The 18352-nt window shown below is 45.9% G+C and overlaps 1 protein-coding gene across 1 annotated transcript in view; it reads right to left on the bottom strand.

Moving 5' to 3' along the window:
• UNC13C (unc-13 homolog C) overlaps positions 1 to 1201 on the bottom strand; it is a 784159-nt gene extending 782958 nt beyond the window's left edge. The window contains exon 1 of the mRNA XM_068275480.1: positions 625 to 1201. The gene's annotated coding sequence lies outside the window, so the exon portion shown is untranslated. The remainder of the gene's footprint in view (positions 1 to 624) is intronic.
• Between the last annotated feature and the right edge of the window lie 17151 nt (positions 1202 to 18352).

Raw genomic sequence — 18352 nt, 5'->3', positions numbered from 1 at the left:
CTAATCCTTTGGTGAACTAGAAAAAAAAAAGTATTTCACATCATTAGCAGGAGCAGCAGCAGCACCACCAAACGCTGCCTGCTTGACATGATGCACAGCCATAGGCATTAGGCAACAGCCCTGCGTGTGTGGAGTAGAGATAGCGTGCAGAATATTACATTTAACTCAGCCTCCTACTGCACTCTCAGGAGTCTCTCTGCTTCCTAAAGCAGTGAAGTGGAAGAGTTAAAACAAGAACTGGCAAGCTCAGCCGGCACAGTGTGTTGTCGCTGGAATCCTGCAGTAAGCATTTGTCATAAAAGTCACATTTTAACTCTTTGCTAGAAAGAACAGAGATGTGAGGTTTGTGTCTATGTACCTATATATTTGACATCAATCAGTGTTGCCTTAATTAGGTCTGAACTTAAGATAAGATGGAAGTTCAATGTCATGCAAGCATGCTGAATGGACTGAACACTTCAGACTATAGTGACAGCGCAAGCAGTCTCCTAACAAACATAGTATCGCTGCAGACTCCTGATCAGAATGGCAGGGTGCATGCAAGGAGGGAGGATTGTGCATTTCATTGGTAAAACCGCAACTCAAGACAATAGGGGATCTTGTGCAAGCAGAAGAAATACATACCTGTCACCAGCTTCTTCTCAAAAGAAAGAAAATTACATACCAGTGGCTCTACAGCAGGTTTGTTTTCCTTATTTTCATTGCTACATTCCTACATCCTCCATTCATCCATAGCGTGTTACAATGCAATATGAGGTGGCTTCACAGTGATTTGACTCAAGTGCAATCAGGCATGTTGCTAGTCTGCAATGGTATCTGTTCCTCTAAATTCCACCGTGCTCCCTTGGTACCATCAAAAGCATTTTTTAGAACTCCTGCTATTTCTATCACTTCCTACCAAGGCATTATCTATACAGCATGTCTGAGATAACAAAAGAGGAGTCGGATTCCCACTTCTGAAAAGGAAAAAAGGAGGAGGACAAAAAATTAAGAACTGAGCGTAGTACACATCCTGGTGCTTTCAGAGCTGAGAACTTCCTACATCGCTGTTCCTTCTGCCTGTGTTTCTGAATGCAGAACGCACTGCAATAGCCACAGCCCACCTCTGTTGTAAGCAGCCCCTCCACTTCTCAGATTGAGTAAAAAAAACACACACACACACACAGAGAGAGAGAGAGGCTTAGTGAAAGTCCTTGCTCACAGATCCAACACATGTGATGCACTCTGAGAGCCAGCAGGTGCATCACTGGCCACAGCACTGATAGTCCAAGGTACCGCCTCTAGCTTGTAGAGGAAATCTGGTTGCTAGGGCCATGTCTCAGCTAACCTTTCATTTATCACAATAACGTGACCAGGAGTGACAAGTGCACGCTGCCATTCCTTTCAGCATCATGCTTTCACTGCTACTGGACACTTCAATAATAAAACTGATGGATGCCTCCCGCATGGTTGAGGCATGCTCTTTAAACAAAAATGTCCCAGCACAAAATTGTGTTTCACTATACCGTTACCTGCACCTATTTTCAGAAATGTAACCTACAGCAGCTTCATTAAAAGAACATAGACGCAGGATTTGCTTTTAAGCAAAGTTCTAAGACCCGAAACAGAAAGGCAAGAGGTGTCATAACAGACCTGGGCTGCCTGTGATAAATAGCACAATGTCCCTATCTGATGTAATGCTTTCTTCTGATTCTACAGTATATGCTTGACACAGATCACAGAGTTTCTAAGCTTATTTTGGCCATTTGTGGACACCCGAAAAATATATTTTTGGCCAGTGCAAATCTTATAATCATACCACCTTCATTGCACTGTATAATTCTGGTATCATGTGGGGCATACTGTATATATTCATATGGCTAATTACAGATATTTAATGCAGCAGTTAGACATTGCGCCACAGTGATTTGGGTGCAGAGGAGAGCCGTAAGTAGAATATCGGTAAATTACAGATATTCTACTATGAATGAATCAGTGGGTAATTCTGATATGGACCAACCTAAAAACGTATTCTTGGTGCCTCTGTTGCTCACATTACCTGCTTTTGCACTTAAAGTGCAAAACAGGAAAAAAGGGCGCAGGAGCCCTTATGGAAGAAAGTGCGTCCCATAGGCACAATGGTAAAAGCCGCGATAATCGGCAGAAAAGGGAAATGTGGGTGCATGGCGGTGCTGCCATTATCATGCGCCTGCTGGCACCAAAATTTACACTTTTTGACCCAAAAGCGGTGCGCACGCTATGTATTGCTACAATGTAGTTATCCGCCAGCCTTTTTTTCCGTAAGCCTCTGTGGAAAAAATGAGGGCTGTTTGCAGAAGCATAGTCGCATATCACGGCTTTGCAGAGGTTGGGGGGGATTAACATAACGTAGGGAATTAAGGGTTAGGCGCCACCAGGGCGGGTTAGGGTTAGGCATCACCAGGGGGAGTATTAGGGCAAGGGGAGGATTCAGTGTGAGAGTAGGGTTAGGTTTAGTCATAGTAAAATATTGGTAAATGTTACTGATATTCTACCATGGAAATTAGTAGTAGAATGGCGCTATCGACAGCACCATTCTACTACCAGCAAACCCTGCAACTTTTTTCCTTCTCAGGCATTTTTTCCATGACTGCCTTAAAGTGAACCCGAGGTGAGAGCGATATGCAGCCTGCCATATTTATTTCTTTTTAAACTGGCAGCCCTGCTGATCTGTTTGGCTGCAGACGTGTCTGAATAACACCAAAAACAGCATGCAGCTAATCTGTCAGATCTGACAATGTCAGAAACCCCTGATCTGCATGCTTGTTCAGGGTCTATGGCTAAAAGTATTAGAGGCAGAGGATCAGCAGGACAGCCAGGCAACTGGTATTGCTTAAAAGGAAATAAATATAACAGTCTCCATATCATTCTCACCTTGGATTTGCTTTAAGGAGAAGTTGGACATACAGGCACAATCCAGTAGACTTTGATGATGCTATCCACTCTCAGCAAAATTAGGGGCATGCAGCTTAGCAGAAAAGAGCAGAGGAGAAAGGAGAGGAGAAGCCAACAGGTGACATTGCTGCCTTCACCATTTTAGTCTCCTTTCAAACTCAGAGCCGGCACTTAAAATAGAGGCAAAGGGGGCAATTGCATCAAAGCCTGTAGGGGCCCCCAGGATACGTGTCCCCTGCCCTCCAGCTATGGTGATCGCATACATGCTTGCAGGGAATGAGGAAGAGAGGCGCTGTGGGGAGAAGTCCGGAGTGTAGCCCATGGTGCTGCCTCCTCTGTCCTGCCTGGATTAGGTAATACCCCAATGTGTGTACACCATGGATTTGTAAGGGAATAATAAGGTTCCTAATACTTTTGTGGTTCACCTAATGATTTTGTGTGGCTGGGAGTGTGGTGGGATGGTTCCTGAGAGTCGGCTCGGAGGCTTGGGGGGGGGGGGGGGGTCAAAGTTACTTTTGCCCCAGGGCTCCAATATAGCTAGAACTGACCCTGTTCACATTAGCACATTGTGGTACTTTACCCCACTGTTATGGCCATTAACCTTTGACATAGGCCTCAGTACTGTGATGCAACGAGATGCAACGGAAATGCTTTGATCAATGCATACCCTGCAGCGCATTGCCGAGCTGTACTGCATGGCTCACAATTTTATTGGAGTCAATCGCACCACAACAATCTATATAGATTATTGCATGTTGGGGGGGGTGCAGATTTCCCCGTTCTTCTGCAGGGACAAATATGTATGCAATGGTGTAGTGCGACAGGCTGTGTTAGGCTCTTCTGTTGCTAGCAAATCACACCGTACTATGTGTGAAACTAGCCTTATTGGGCAGGAGGGGTGATGTCAACCAATCAGGTTTTCTAACATGCTCAATGTCTCAGCTGATGGTATTAGTATACGCAGTGACCCAAAACACCAGAACATGAGACAACACCACACATTTATTACACAAAATACCACTTTAGAAATAAGCAATAAGAATGGGACTGTAGCACTTTAAAATTATCCTTTTTTAATATTATTTTTACTGTATTATAAAATATTGAAAAACAAATTTCTTTATAGTATTCACTCTTCTCCTGCCTGTTCCTTATTCCTGCTTGCACAACTCCTCAATGAATAATGTATTGCTAGAGCCACATCTGAACATTATTTCATGTCCAAGTATTTTGTTTTTAGTTCCTCATCTCCTGTATGTGATAAGCCCATTGTGGTAAGGTGGCCATAAATCTGTCTGTTTTGAGGCCGATTGACTGTCCGTTTCGATTATCAAATCGGATGCAAATCAATACCGCAACAAGCATGCCTGACTGACATTTTGACCAATGTTGTGCAGAAATTGGCTGAATGTATCAACCGGACATGCTGGGAAATCTCGAGCAGACGTGGTCGATTGGGTGCACGGTGGTAACGGAGTATGATATCTAGATGAATGTGACTGAACCCCTGGCTGCCGTCCCCCCAAATGTTAGATGTCCCCCGAGTGCCTGTGCATCCAAATACTTTACCTGTCTAATGTTCCCCCACCATACTTTCTGATTCATGCCCCACGTGACTACCAGCATATAGCACGTGGGGCTAGTGTGTGACGTCCCCCACATACCCCACGTGAGGTACCAATGCAGAAGTACAACGGACATTCAGGAAGAGTTGCATAATTGGGGGCAGCGGACAAGTAAAGTATTTACATGTACGGGGCGGACATCTTACATTGGGGGAGGGGGGTGGCAATCGGGGGCAGCATCACAAGGCTAGTTCCTGAAATATGCCATGCTGAAATCAATCGGGAATCAGCCTGCAGTATATGGGCAGCCAACAGATATCTCTCTAATCAGATTGGATCAGAGATAGATCTGTCTCTTGGTCAGATCTGCCCATTCATCGCTAGATGTATGGGCACCTTTAGGTTGCCTGTTTATTATATAAATAGTTTTAGGAGATAAATGAACAGTCAGTGAAGAGGGTGAGATGGGATCCTGGAGCACTGGCAAGCTCTTATGGGCACTTTTACACAGATGTTTTGTGGGTTCTGCTGAGATACAATCATGGTAAGTTTGAGCCATAGAAATAATAGCACATGGGTCTGTTTTTTTTATCCCAAATATGCTATATATAAAGAGGAATTCCAGTGAAAATGATGTAATAAAAAGGTGCTTCTTTTTTACAATAATTATGTATAAATGATTTAATCTGTGTTTTCCCATTGTAAAAATATTTCCTCTCCCCGATTTATATTCTGACATTAACCACATGGTGACATTTTTACTGCTGGCAGGTGATGTCAGTGGGAGGAGATGCTGCTTGCTTTTTTGATAGTTGGACCCAGCTGTAAAGAGCTGTTATTTTCCACAATGCAATGAGGTTCAGACAGGAAACTGGCAGGACCATGGTCCTGACATCACACTGTGGGAGGAGTTTCACCACAATTTCAGCCATACAGAGCCCCCTGATGATCCGTTTGTGAAAAGGAAACGATTTCTCATGAGAAAGGGGGTATCAGCTACTGATTGGGATGAAGTTCAATTCTTGGTCACGGTTTCTCTTTAATATGTTTAGATATGAATGGAGCAGAAAGAAACATTCTGGTAAACTGCCCATATAGGGTTGATAACATTATCTGCCAATAAACCCATATTTTCTGGAATGGACCTGCTGCCATTAGTATTGCTGTTTTGGATTGAGGTAAAACTGTAACATATGCGGCTGCAGTCACGCAGGGTGTCTCCGCAGCCGCTTCGGTTCCCTATTCAGAGTCTTTTTCCGTTCCCTCGGCGTCTAGCACGCAGAGGACGGCATTGTCATTTGCACATAAGGTTTCTGTATCGCGCGGCCGCGCGCATAGACAGGACCTTTATGCTGGGAGGAAGCGCGTCAGCTGACCCGCTGGTCGGCTGATGTCAGAGCGGACATTCGCCGCTCAGGATTGGCTGATTGTAGTGGGCGCGGCTTGGAGGTGTCCTCTGCTTCTTAAGCCGTCTCTGCTCACTCACAACTTGTCTGCGGTTGCGAATACTTATGTGCTAGCGCTCAGACCTTAGACTAGTATCCGGTGTGCTTTGATCTGGGAGGAAACCAGGGATTTCACACAAGACTAGGAGATTGTTACTGTATATTATTGATATTCTGTGTATGACTCTGGCTAGCCCCTGACTCTGCTAATTGCTATTCGTCTTTGTACTTCTGTCCATCTGATCTAGTTGCTGAATCCCTGCCTGATTACCTACTACTCTTTTGCATTCTGACTCGGTTACTGTGTTCCATGGGTACCCACCAGCTCCTCTGGTGAGGTCTGGCAAACTTATCGTTGCTGGGTTCTAATAAATCCCCACCAGCTCCTCTGGTGAAGTCTTGCTAAACTTATTGTTGCTGAGTTCTTATAGTGCCTACCAGCTCCTCTGGTAAGGCCCAGTCTATTGTTGCACCAAGCACTACACATACCTTGCATCTTGCCAGCTATACGTGTATTATTGGTGATACTGCAGATCACCACATAATCAGGTATAGCGTCTGATTATGAGTGATCTGCAGAATCACCAATAATACAGACGTCTGTGTTGCTACACCGATTGTTACAGAACCGCAGACCAAAAATGTTTATGGATACACTGGTCAGTCATGTTGAATGCTTGCTTACTGCAGTTAATCAGATGTCTCATACAGTTAACATCCAGTAGACTCAGATTCAACAACTCTCTGAGAGGGTGCAAAGCATTCCAACATCCACGGTAACAGTGTCATCCCCTTGTGACCTAGAGCCCAGATTGCCATTTCCTGAAAGGTTTTCTGGACATAGGGCCGATTTTCAGAATTTCAAGAATCGGTGCCTTTCATATTTTGAATCATGGCCTAAAGCATCAGGGTCTGAGAGTCAGAGGGTTATTTTAATAAAGACTTTGTTATCTGGGGCTTCACAGGCATGGGCCTACAGTCTTCCCGAAACCCATGAGGCTCTAGCCTCGGTTCAGAACTTCTTCGAAGCAATGGCAGTTATATATGACGATCCCGATTTAGCAATAACGTCAGAAAGGAAGCTTAAGACCCTTCAGCAAGGGTCAAACACTGTGGAAATGTATGCAGCAGAGTTTAGAAAGTGGGCAGTGACAGCCAGATGGGGGCAGCATGCTTTACTTGACTGTTTCTTATCGGGATTATCTGACACTATAGCTGATCTGATGTTGGGTCATTCTGAACCTATAACTATGGACGAGGCAATTTCTTTGGCAATTAAGATTGATCGTCGACTATGACATCAAAAACAGACCCGGGGTAAAGTCACCAGGAGATCCTCTGTGATTTCTGCTCCTGCTCAGTCGAGTTTGGGGCACCTCGTTCAGTCCAGTTTTCCTTGAGCTGAGACTATCAGGAAACCCTTGTTGGGACCTCTCACACAGGAGGCTGAAACTGAAAAACCGAATCGCTCATTGGCGGTAGGGGGTACTACGTTAGAGCATTTAGCCACCCCTCTAAAGGATAATAGGTTACTTCTTCCGTGTACTATTGGGTGGAGGGATCAAGTCCAGGCCACGCAGGCCTTTATAAACTCAGGATCTGCGGCCAACTTTATGGGCTATGATTTCGCTGTTAAGCTTGGCTTTCCTCTCCATTCCTTAGGCTATCAACTTGTGGTTACGGCAGTGAACGATTCACCACTGCAGGGGAAACGGTCTCTTTCGCAAACTCCTGAAGTGGTATGTCGGATTGGAGTTCTGCATAGAGAGCAGATACAGTTTCTCGTTCTCAAGATGGCTACCTCCACGGTGATCCTTGGTATGCCCTGGCTTCAAAAAACATTCTCCTCAGATTGACTGGGGGTCCAAACAATTGTTAAGTTGGTCCCCCTTCTGTCATCATCGTTTGGAGAAAGTTACGGTATGCGCCACCAAAGTTCAAGTGGAGGGGCTGCCTATTTAGTATTCTGAATTTTCAGATGGGTTCTGTCCTCGGGCTGCAGACAAACTTCCACCTCATCGAAGTTTTGACTGCCCTATTGATTTGAGATCAGGTTGTATGCCTCCTCGGGGCCATCTGTATAATCTTTCCGGGCCTGAGAAAATTGCCATGCAGGAATATATTGCTGACAATTTGGCCAAAGGGTTCATTCGTCCCTCTAGGTCCCCGGCCGGGGCAGGGTTCTTTTTTGTTAAAAAGGACGGTGGCCTTCGACCATGTATCGACTATAGGGGGTTGAATAAGATTACAGTAAAAAATTGTTATCCTCTGCCCCTGATCGATGATTTGTTCTCTCAGATTACTGATGCCAGTGTGTTTACCAAACTTGATCTCAGGGGGGCATATAACCTGATCCGTATAAGGCAAGGTGACGAGTTGAAGACGGCGTTCAACACGCCCAACGGGCACTATGAGTATCTTGTTATGCCCTTCGGGTTGTGCAACGCACCCGCCGTCTTCCAGGAGTTAATCAATGAGGTTTTCAGGGAGGTTCTGGGGCAATTTGTCCTCGTTTATTTGGACGACATCCTCATTTTCTCAACCACCTTGGCTAAACACAGGGAACATGTCAAGTATGTTTTGAGCATGTTACGGCAAAATTCCCTGTATGCCAAGATTGAAAAATGCTTTTTTGAGGTTCCTGAAGTTCCTTTCTTGGGGTATGTGATTTCAACTGCAGGCCTGTCTATGGCCCCCAGTTAAGTCTCCGCTGTCCTGGAGTGGCCTCAGCCTTTGGGTCTGAAGGCACTCTAGCGATTTATTGGCTTTGCCAATTACTACAGAAGATTAATTAAGGGGTTCTCTTCTGTAGTGGCACCTCTTACTGAACTTACTAAGAGGGGGGCAGACACTTACAACTGGTCGTCAGAGGCACAGGCTGCGTTTTCATCACTCAAGCAGTTTTGTTCTGCCCCCATCTTAAAGGGAAGGTTCAGGGACGCCTTGAAAAAAATAAAAATCCATATCCACTTACCTGGGGCTTCCTCCAGCCCGTGGCAGGCAGGAGGTGCCCTCGCCGCCACTCCAGAGGCTCGCGGTCGTCTTCGGTGGCCGACCCGACCTGGCCAGGCCGGCTGCCAGGTCGGGCTCTTCTGCGCTCCAAGGACGGGCTCTTCTGCGTCCCACGCGGGCGCGCTGACGTCATCGGACGTCCCCCGGGCTGTACTGCGCAGGCGCAGTAGTTCTACGCCTGCGCAGTACAGCCCGGCGGGCGTCCGATGACGTCAGCGCGCCCGCGTGGGATGCAGAAGAGCCCGTCCTTGGAGCGCAGAAGAGCCCGACCTGGCAGCCGGCCTGGCCAGGTTGGGTCGGCCACCGAAGACGACCGGGAGCCTCTGGAGCGGCGGCGAGGGCACCTCCTGCCTGCCACGGGCTGTAGGAAGCCCCAGGTAAGTGGATATGGATTTTTATTTTTTTGAAGGCGTCCCTGAACCTTCCCTTTAAGGCATGTTGATGTGTCCCTTTCCTTTTGTCGTTGAGGTGGATGCTTCAGAGGTTGGAGTGGGGGCTGTACTTTCCCAACATTCTGTCCTACAGGGCAGGGTGCATCCATGCGCTTATTTCTCCAGGAAGTTCTCTCCTGCTGAGAAGAACTATGATATTGGGAATCGTGAGCTATTGGCTATCGAACTCGCAATTGAGGAGTGGCGGCATTGGCTGGAGGGGGCTGAACATACTATAACAGTTTATACGGATCATAAGAACTTAGAATATATTGAGGGGGCTAAACGCCTTACCCCTAGACAAGCCCGTTGGTCTTTATTTTTCACAAGTTTCAGGTTTATCATTACTTACAGGCCAGGGAGTAAAAATCTGAAAGCAGATGCGTTGTCAAGATGCTTCGAACCCGAGACAGTGCAGCCCGCCAATCCAGTGGGCATTCTTCCCGAGAAGGTGGTCCTGGCGGCTGCAGAAGTTCAGAAGGCTCAGACTTCGGTGGCGAGTTTTTCCCAAACTGGCGAGTGTGGACACTCGGAGGACTGGGACTTTCTGCCGGGTGACATTTTGTGGGCCCAGCCGTCCAGAAGGGGAGAGGTTGATGCTTCTTTTATTCCTCTCCCAGACTCGCTAGTGCGAGTATATCCCTCCCCCTCCCTCCCTGGGTTCGCTGTTACGGATGAGGTTGGAGGGGAGTTCCAGGGGTTGCACTTTAGTAAGTCTGAGGGTCCGTGTCCGGAGTCCACGCCTCAAGGGGGGGGGGGGGTACTGTAACATATGCGGCTGCGGTCACGCAGGGTGTCTCCGCAGCCGCTTCAGTTCCCTACTCAGAGTTTTTTTCCGTTCCCTCGGTGTCTAGCACGCCGAGGACGGAATTGTCATTTGCACATAAGGTTTCTGTATCGTGCGGCCGCGCGCGTAGACAGGACCTTTATGCTGGGAGGAGGCGCGTCAGCTGACCCGCTGGTCGGCTGACGTCAGAGCGGACGTTCGCCGCTCAGGATTGGCTGATTGGAGTGGGCGCGGCTTGGAGGTGTCCTCTGCTTCTTAAGCCGTGTCTGCTCACTCGCAACTCGTCTGCGGTTGCGAATACTTAAATGCTAGCGCTCAGACCTTAGACTAGTATCCGGTGTGCTTTGATCTGGGAGGAAACCAGGTAGGGCTGGACGATTTTAGGGAAAAATTGAAATTGCGATTTTTCTCTTAGAAATTGCGATTTCGATTTGTTCACGATTTTTTTCAAAACAAGCTTTAGCACTAAATTAACAATGTACAGTAACATTTACAAACATGCACTGACAGAAAATGAAATGATATTATCAAACTGAGTGTAGTATGATGTCATTTTCTGTCATGTTTGTAAATGTTACTGCATTCATTCGCAGAGTAATGTAATACAGTCCTGCGACAGAGAGAGAGAGAGGGGGGAGAGAGAGTGGGGCAGAGAGAGACACACAGAGAGGGAGGGGAGAGAGAGGGATGGAGAGAGAAAGAGAGAGAGTGGGAGGGAGGGAGAGAGGGATGGTGGCCTGGCTACCACAGGGGCTGGTGGACCTGGGCCACTGGTGGCACTGGCAGAGCTGACAGTGGCCGCAATGTTTGTGTGGCTGAGGGTGGTTGTGGCCATGATGTCCTGTGACCGAGAGAGGGGGGGAGAGAGAGAGAGAGAGGGGGAGAGAGAGACAGAGAGAAAGGGGAAGAGAGAGAGAGGGATAAAGTGACAGAGAGAGCAAGAGACAGAGAGGGGAGAGAGAGACAGAAAGAGAGAGGGAGAGAGAGAGAGACAGAGAGGGGGGGGGGGGGAGAGAGACAGAAAGAGAGAGGGGGAGAGAGAGAGACAGAGGGGGCAGATAGATGGGGGGGAGAGAGAGAGGGAGACAGAAAGAGAGAGGGGGAGAGACAGAGAGGGGGGAGAGACAAAGAGAGCAAGACAGAGAGGGGGAGAAAGAGAGAGACAGAGGGGGCAGATAACAGAGGGGGGAGATAGATGGGGGAGGCGAGAGACAGAGAGGGGGGAGAGAGAGACAGGGGGAGAGAGAGACAGAGAGGGGGAGAGAGAGAGAGGGTAGATAGATGGGGGGAGAAAGAGCCAGAGAGAGGAAGGGGGGGAGACAGAAAGAGAGAGGGGGAGAGAGACAGAGAGGGGGGAGAGACAAAGAGAGCAAGACAGAGAGGGGGAGAAAGAGAGAGACAGAGGGGGCAGATAACAGAGGGGGGAGATAGATGGGGTAGGCGAGAGACAGAGAGGGGGGAGAGAGAGACAGGGGGAGAGAGAGACAGAGAGGGGGAGAGAGAGAGAGGGTAGATAGATGGGGGGAGAAAGAGCCAGAGAGAGGGAGGGGGGGAGACAGAAAGAGAGAGGGGGAGAGAGACAGAGAGGGGGGAGAGACAAAGAGAGCAAGACAGAGAGGGGGGGAAAGAGAGAGACAGAGGGGGCAGATAACAGAGGGGAGGCGAGAGACAGATAGGGGTGAGAGAGACAGATAGGGGTGAGAGACAAAGGGGGGGGGGAGACAGAGTGGTGGGAAGAGAGAGGGAGATACAGAGTGGCCGGAGCTAGAGGTGGCCGCTGCACAATGCAGGTGGAAGGACTGGCTGGGGGATCTCTGTTGGCAGGCTGAGGCCTCTCGCTCCCTGCCACCATTAAGTCCAACAGGCACAGCAAAGTTGCTCACCGATGGCAGGCAGCGGGCATCCATTTCACGCTGGCGGAAAAGGGGCAGCGGCGGGCATCCATTTCACGCTGGCGGAAAGGGGGCAGCGGCAAGTCGTCATTACTAAATATGCACTGTCTTCTGCCAATCAGGGGCTCTCTATGACGGCGCGGCGGTAGGCGGGACAAAACCGACTAAACCGCAGCTACTGACGATCTGTAGATCGTCTGCACGTGAATTGCGGTTTCGGAACTGCAAAACCGTGCAGCCCTAAAACCAGGGATTTCACACAAGACTAGGAGATTGTTACTGTATATTATTGATATTCTGTGTATGACTCTGGCTAACCCCTGACTCTGCTAATTGCTATTCGTCTTTGTACTTCTGTCCATCTGATCTAGTTGCCGAATCCCGTCCTGATTACCTACTACTCTTTTGCCTTCTGACTCTGTTACTGTGTTCTATGGGTACCCACCAGCTCTCCTGGTGAGGTCTGGCAAACTTATCGTTGCTGGGTTCTAATAAATCCCCACCAGCTCCTCTGGTGAAGTTTTGCTAAACTTATTGCTGAGTTCTTATAGTGCCGACCAGCTCCTCTGGTAAGGCCCAGTCTATTGTTGCAGCAAGCACTACACATACCTTGCATCTTGCCAGATATACGTGTATTATTGGTGATACTGCAGATCACCACATAATCAGGTATAGCGTCTGTATTATTGGTGATTCTGCAGATCACTCATAATCAGACGTCTGTGTTGCTACACCGTTCGTTACAAAAAGTTAAATTCATCCCAAAAATTACTCATTCGGTTTTGTTTGATTAGCACTGAATAACATGAATATTTGGAAGAAATGTCAGGTAACTTGGCAGACGTATGCAGCCCTGGTTAACCAATCAGAAGCAGAGATCAACAGAGGAGTCTAAAGCTCCAGCAACCATCTTGGTTTGGGCTGGCGACTTGAATGTGAAGCTTTAGAAACTTCAGTTCAGACTTCCATGTGCTCAGTTAGGCAGGTCATTGCTACTGCTGGGAAGATGGTTATCTAGCCAGGATTATCAAGTGGGGAGAGAAAAATTGAGTCCACCAGTACATGTCACTGCTTGTGGGTGGCTGGCCATGGTACTGAGGATGTCTCAGCCTTGCATGTGCAGACTGGGATCTGGATTCCTCCCTTTTAGAGTGACAAACTTATGTGTTTCAGGGTTTTACCTTCCTGTGAGCAGTTTGAGAGGCCTACTAGTTAATACGTCATCATGGTAATTGGCTACAAGAACTGACCACTGATGCTAGTTTCACCATATGTGGCCATTCACTCACTTGTCTTGTAAGACATACATTTGATAAAAGACTAGCCACAACATGCACTTTTTATGTATGTTTATATTCTACACTGTAAAATATACTCTGGTTTATTCCTAAAAGCTGCCTGTTGGCTAATTACTCCTATACTACTCCTGACTAACCTTTTGTCATACTCACCTGATGGCTCCCCAGTGAGTATATACTATTACATATGTGCATGATACCATATGAGGGATTATGTTGGTGGTTGTCCTAATTGCCTCATCACATAAGCCACAGCATGAACATAAGAATACATGCGTAAGAAATAAGGTGCAATGAGCCTTTACCTGGGCTATATACACTCACCTAAAGGATTATTAGGAACACCTGTTCAATTTCTTATTGATGCAATTATTTAATCAACCAATCACATGGCAGTTGCTTCAATGCATTTAGGGGTGTGGTCCTGGTCAAGACAATCTCCTGAACTCCAAACTGAATGTCAGAATGGGAAAGAAAGACGATTTAAGCAATTTTGGCATGGTTGTTGGTGCCAGATTGGGCCAGTCTGAGTATTTCACAATCGGCTCAGTTACTGGGATTTTCACGCACAAAAATTTCTAGGGTTTACAAAAAATGGTGTGAAAAAGGAAAAACATCCAGTGTGCGGCAATCCTGTGGGCGAAAATGCCTTGCTGATGCTAGAGGTCAGAGATGAATGGGCCGACTGATTCAAGCTGATAGAAGAGCAACGTTGACTGAAATAACCACTCATTACAACTGAGGTATGCAGCAAAGCATTTGTGAAGCCACAACGCACACAACCTTTAGGCAGATGGGCTACAACAGCAGAAGACCCATTGGGTACCACTCATCTCCACTACAAATAGGAAAAAGAGGCTACAATTTGCACGCGCTCACCAAAATTGGACAGTTGAAGACTGGAAAAATTTTGCCTGGTCTGATGAGTCTCAATTTCTGTTGAGACATTCAAATGGTAGAGTCAGAATTTGGCGTAAACATAATGAGAACATGGATCCATCATGCCTTGTTACCACTGTGCAGGCCAGTGGTGGTGGTGTAATGAAGTGGGGGATGTTTTCTTGGCACACTTTAGGACCCTTAGTGCCAATTGGGCATCGTTTAAATGCCACGGGCTACCTGAGCATTGTTTCTGACCATGTCCATCCCTTCATGACCACCATGTACCCATCCCTCTGATGGTTACTTCCAGCAGGATAATGCACCATGTTACAAAGCTCGAATAATTTCAAATTGGTTTCTTGAACATGACAATGAGTTCACTGTACTAAAATGGCCCCCACAGTCACCAGATCTCAACCCAATAGAGCACCTTTGGGATGTGATGGAACGGGAGCTTCCTGCCATGGATGTGCATCCCACAAATCTCCATCAACTGCAAGATGCTATCCTATCAATATGGGCCAACATTTCTAAAGAATGCTTTCAGCACCTTGTTGCATCAATGCCACATAGAATTAAGGCAGTTCTGAAGGCGAAAGGGGGTCAAATACCCTTATTAGTATGGTGTTCCTAATAATCCTTTAGGGGAGTGTAAGCCTTCTATGGACAGCACACTTCAGCTTCCTTAATGAAACTTGCTATCCAGACTGTGTTGGTACCTGTTGTGACGCAGCTTGTGAGCTCAGCCCTGCTTTTGCTTTCTGCTCGTCCTGAACCCTGAACTTTTCTGGTGAACCTTCAGCCTGTTCTGACACTCAGCTTGTAATTTTGACTCAGCTAATACTCAGCCTGACCCCCTCCCCCCCCCAAAAAAAACACCTCCCCCAGCCCCTCCTCTAATCATAAATGGATCTGCGGTGACCCAAGTTGAGTCATTCAAATTTCTTGGGTCCACAATCTCCAATAACCTAAAATAGTCACCAACATAAAAAAATCACAACAGCTGAAAAAGTTTGGCCTACCACATAAACTACAAGTCCAGTTTTATACAGCAATCACCAAGTCAACTATGATATTATCTATGACTGTCCGGTTCACTCAAGCTCTGTATGAGAAAGGATGAGACTGCAGTGCATCATCATATCAGCAGAAATAAAAAATGGCTGTAGCTTACCTTACAAGCAGGATCTGTATGCTAGCAGGTGCAGAAAGAGTGACCAAGATTGCCTCTGACCCCTCTCACCCTGTTCACTCCATCTTCCAGCTTATGCCTTCAGGAGTGAACTATTCCGTGACAACAAAAACTTCCAGGCACAGGAACAGCTTCTTCCCTCAGGTGGTAGCCATGCTCAATGCAGAACCATGCTAGAGCTGCTAGGACTTGAAAGCATTCAACACACAACTGAAAATGAATGCTTCTCACCCTGTTTACTACCACTTAAACTATTATACTGTCCTTGACTTGTAATATCTATACTGTTTGTCCTTGTATCATATTGTCTGTGTCTATTAAGGTACTGCCAAGTCAAATTCCTGTAAGTGCAAACTTATATGGCCAATACAATTGATTCTGATTCTCTTTATCTGCTCATCTGAATGAGCCTTTAGTCGATATTCTTAGGGCTCAATATACAAATATAAAGTATGGTATAATAAAGTGGAGGGTAATGAAGTGAATCCGTGTTGATATCAAACAAAAATAATCCAAACTAGATATAGGAAGAGAGACAGTACTCGAAAATGATTGGATGTTTGAAGTGAAGACCGCATTATTCTAATTTTCTTCACCAGACTTGACCTTACTTAACACATTCATTTTAAACAATCAGTGCTGTTAAATGCTTAAAAAAATTGTTTGCTAATGGCGTTACTGCAGAGTGAGAATTGGTAAATGAAATGTGGAGCAAGCAGATTATACAGCTAATAAGTTCCTTTCTGTTAAAAGGAGGTAAATCAGTTTACAGGTTGTAAAATGTGCTTAATTTACATACATTTGACAGATAATCCAAATAGCACAAGTCATGTAAGTGTATGGATGGGGGTGTATGGTGTATGCTATGTAGAAGTAACCAGGTACGAAGGTGTTGTCTCCTGATTAGCAAAAGTACAGTACTTGGCTGTATTGGCAACCTGACTTACACTTCTGTAAAAAGTCACAGAGATTTAGCGCTCAAACAAGATTTTCTTTTTTACACAGATCCCTTTGGTGTGCACTTGCACAGCCAAAACACGAAAAGTCTTAACATCAACTGTAATCTGACCTATTTTGGTCCATACATTTCCAACAACTACTTCCGTAGGGTAAATAAAGTAAAAACACAGTTATGGAACTTTTCATTGATACAGTGAGATTTTGTTTTTGTAATCACTTTCATCCCATTCCACCAGCAACACTTACATAGGCGGAATGGCACAGCAAGCCAAGGAAGAGAATTACAAAACACAATAGAAGGTTCAAAGAAAAAGAGGCCTTATGAGTGGGTCTTTAGTGGTTGCCTCTGTCAAGTGCCTTGAGTCAGCAGAAATACACGGTTTACATTTCATTTAGTTTTAAGTGCTAACATTTTATTTAATTAAAAAAAAAAAAACTAGCCACAGATCACACATCCAGGATTTTAGGTTAATAGAATAAAAGACAGATATTTCCCTTAAATGGTACTAGAATTAAGTCAAAATTTATGAGATGGCAATACTTGGGGCTTCTTCAGTGTGCCAATAAACTGGGCGGCCCTCAGTAGTGATGGCCAAGTAAGTGCAAATAACTGAGTTGATGCAAATCTATGCAAATTTTGAATAGCTTGAATTATGCAGCTTGAATTTGAACCAATCAAATTTTACCTCAGCTGTATTTGATTGGTTCATTTTCAAGCTGCATACATTTACATAAAAATTTGCATACATTTGCATCAACTAGAAGTTATTTGCATCTACTTGACCACCACTAGCCCTCGGCTTCACGTTCTCCTCTCTGTGTTGGAGCTAATTATACACTGTTTGCCAAGTACAGACATAGATGTGTGTATGATCTTGGAAACTGTCCATACATACACTGTAAAATGGCAGAGTAAACAGAAGACGGCTAAACAAGTACCCGAGTAAGAGAACATTGAATTCTACTTCACTAAAAATTGGAAACTCTTGTGACACACTGGAGGTTGCCCATGTATGCAAGTCAACGCTGTCACTGTTTTTATTACCAAAAGCTTAATTTACAATTATATGGGTCCGCTGCATTCTTTCTTTTAAATTGGTTACGTGTCTGCTATGCTGATTGTTTTCCTGTAATGTGTTTAGTAAGTGGACATTCAGATAGATTATTCAATGGGGTGGAAGACTGAAGTGAAGTGAAGTGAATGGCTCAGTACATGCAACAACTACTGCAGCCACACTCCTACTTAACAGGCGGTATAAGCCATGGCTGCCGTTTAATTCTATAATGTGCCCCCAAGCATCCTCATCATCCTTACTGGACACTACGTGTGTTACCACTGCATTACAGATAAATGTAGATAAGGCACCATGCATTGCACGTAACACGCTTCTGGATGAGACATTTTTTAAATTAATTTACAATGTCCAATGGATTCAATGTGAACTTTGCCTCAAACATACAATGAAGAGGCATTGAATGAGCAACTTGTTTAAAAAGGGTGCATATTGTCAAGTTCACAAGGCTGGTTTTTGTTGCACCTTGATTTGAACCTTGCACAATCAATAGCACAATCTTCCCCGGTAGGATCACTGCTTGGGAAGTATTTAAAACACGAGTGGGACACTGCCCGAGTGCTTAAAGTGGAATTTTAACCCAGGATTGAACATCATCTCAGCAGTAGCCGATAACCCCTTTCACACGAGAAATCTTTACTGTTTCTAAAATAGAAACCCCTCCCACACATTCATAGCATGGCCATGGCCCTAACAGTTTTCTGTCTGCAAACCTTGCTGCATTGTGGGAAATAACAGATTTTTCCAACTGCCAAGAATGTACAATCCTATACTATAAAATCTCTGTGTCGCTGCGTCCCCTGTCCCTGTGTCCGTGCGTCCCGCGCATGCGTGGGACGCTGGTGGACTTGGGAGGGCCGGAGGACAGGGCCAGGCATGTGCGTGCGGGTTTGCAGTGCAGA

This window comes from Hyperolius riggenbachi, chromosome 3 (assembly GCF_040937935.1).
Source record: "Hyperolius riggenbachi isolate aHypRig1 chromosome 3, aHypRig1.pri, whole genome shotgun sequence".
In the NCBI taxonomy this organism is placed as follows: domain Eukaryota; kingdom Metazoa; phylum Chordata; class Amphibia; order Anura; family Hyperoliidae; genus Hyperolius; species Hyperolius riggenbachi.
Note: the sequence above shows the minus strand (reverse complement) of the source record. Positions and strands in the feature narration are given on the sequence as shown.